General features: G+C 46.9%; 1 protein-coding gene across 1 annotated transcript in view; it reads left to right on the forward strand.

Moving 5' to 3' along the window:
- LOC105549807 overlaps positions 1 to 2,475 on the forward strand; it is a 36,110-nt gene that overhangs the window by 15,438 nt on the left and 18,197 nt on the right.

Genomic DNA, 2,475 nt, shown 5'->3' on the forward strand with positions numbered 1-2,475 from the left:
AAAGGACAGTGACTTCCAATGGGAAAGAGAAGGGCTTCAATCTCCCTCAGGAAACAGTCGTGGCAAAAAGTAAGGCTGGTGGTCTCCAGATGCATCACTCCAGGAGTTCACTGTTACTGATAAAACTTAGAACCTCCTACGGCCATGGTTGAGAGTAAACTGATTTTCTGAGATAAACGAGATTTGAAAGAGGGTGGGAATCACATTTTGATTGAGTTCCTACTTTAAGTACTAGATCAAAGCAGCTTGGGGTAACATATACTTTGAGTCTACCTGACTCAAAGCTCAGGTTCTGAGTATTTCACTCTGAAGTCTGAGAAGTCAGGGGCTGCATACAGAGGGTGCTCACTCCTTCTCAGCACCTCTTTTGCTAGGCTTATGGAGCCAGTGCTTTTCTCATTCCACTTTTTCTGCTCTGTGCACCCAGCACAGAGTTCTGGCCTCTGAAGATGGGACAAGACCTTATACATATTACACTTCTATCTAAGAATCTGTAAATAGGTGAGCTGCCCTTGATATGTACATCACCTATTTCAAGGGGCCAATGGGACTTTCATGTGCATCCTTGATTCAGTTGCCCAGAGGCACATGTTTCAACTTGAGCATTGCCCCGAGAGATGGCAGAAGGGCAAGCCCACGTTTCCCTTACCTGCAATCCCTGCCACTGCCTGCAGTGAGGTGTGGCCTCTGGAGTGATGCATCTAGAGAGCACCAGCCTTACTTTTTGCCATGACTATCTTTCCTGAAGGAGACCGAAGCCCTTCTCTTTCCCGTTTGAAGTCAGTGTCTTTTCAGAGGGGCTACTGTGGGTGGGAATCACATTTTGATTGAGTTCCTACTTTAAGTCAGGCATTGTACCAACGACTTATCATAGTTTTCCTTACTCTATTTCAGAGTGATTCTAATTAGTATCTGATATTTTATAAATTGGAGAAGGAGAGACCTACTGGATACTGATTTAAATATGCAGTTCCTAAAAGAATGTGATGTTGTTGTGGGCAAACAGAAACCTCACTCCCACCTTCTCAGAGGAGAAACTTGTCTATTCTTTAGCCCTTGATAATAATACTTGAAAGGGGAAAGATTCTTAAACTTTTCTCTGAATTATGGCCCTGCCACTCCAGCTGGGTTTTTCTCTCAAAGGGAGACAGTAATGAAGGGCCCAGAGGATCTGGCCATGTTGTCATGGTATCACTGAGCTGTAAGATGCCATTTGTTTTCTGATTCTACAATCACCTATTCAAGAGTACACTAGCTATTCTTTGTACAGGAGCCAGACAATGTGAGCTGTACATAAGAATTATTTTTGCAGTGTCAAAAGCCATTCTAGGTGGAATCCAAATGACCACTTGCCTTAGGCAGACACCCCCTCAGCTTCACTGCAGGTCCAGAGTCAGCCCAGGCCACAGTGAGAACCACCAGGAGTGGAAGCAACACTGTCTAGAACCTGCACATTGTCTAGAAGTGGAGGCCATTTTCCCCTCCTCCTCCAACAACTTCAATGTAGAACAATCCCAGGAAGGAGTAGCTGGTGTGTTTCTGGCAAGGGCATATACTGTTGAATGAATAATCACCTGTTCACAGACCAACAAAATGCTTCACTCCTCACTGTCTGAACTCCTAGGATTGGCTGTAAGTCCTGCTATGAGAAGAAACATTTCTGAAGTACCTCTCTGGGATCATTCCCACATGGTGAATCATAAAGGGAGCTAGGAGAGGGGCCCCATACTTTTCCTGTGTGTGCATTGTGATGCTCAGATATTACATCTAACCACTACTGCATATGTCATAGGCTGGGAAATGCCAGTGACTTTAGGGTGAAATGGTGAGTCCTTGGGAAATGAGTCTGATGACATCTGCCTTAGTCTTCATTCCTTGGATTGCTTTATTAGTTTTCCAGGGCTTCCAAAACAAAGTTCCACAAACTGGGCGTCTTAAAACAGAAATGTATTCTCTTCCAGTTCTAGAGGTGAGACATCTGAAATCAGGGTGTCAGCAGGGCCATGCTCCCTCTGAAGGCTCCAGGGAAGGATCCTTCCTTGCCTCTTCCTAGCTTCTGGTGATTTCTTGGGGTGTTCCCCTGGCTTGTAGACACATCACTGCAATCTCTGCCTCTGTTGTTACATGGTCTTCTTCTCTGTGTGTCTCTTTATCTCTGTGTCTCCTCTCCTCTCATAAGGACATCAGTCATGTTGTATTTAAGACATACCCCCAATTCAGTATCATCTTATCTTAATGAGAGGTGACAGTGTCCTGGCAACCCTCACTAGCTCTCGGCGCTTCCTCGGCCTGGCGCCCACTCTGGCAACGCCTGAAGAACCCTTCAGCCCGCTGCTGCACTGTGGGAGCCCCTCTCTGGGCTGGCTGAGGCCGGAGCCGGCTCCCTCTGCTTGCAGGGAGGAGTGGAGGGAGAGGTGCCAGCGGGAACCTGGGCTGCACGCGGCGCTTGCGGGTCAGCTCGAACTCTGGGTGGGT

Source organism: Mandrillus leucophaeus, unplaced genomic scaffold (assembly GCF_000951045.1).
Source record: "Mandrillus leucophaeus isolate KB7577 unplaced genomic scaffold, Mleu.le_1.0 Scaffold457, whole genome shotgun sequence".
NCBI classification, from domain to species: Eukaryota; Metazoa; Chordata; class Mammalia; order Primates; family Cercopithecidae; genus Mandrillus; species Mandrillus leucophaeus.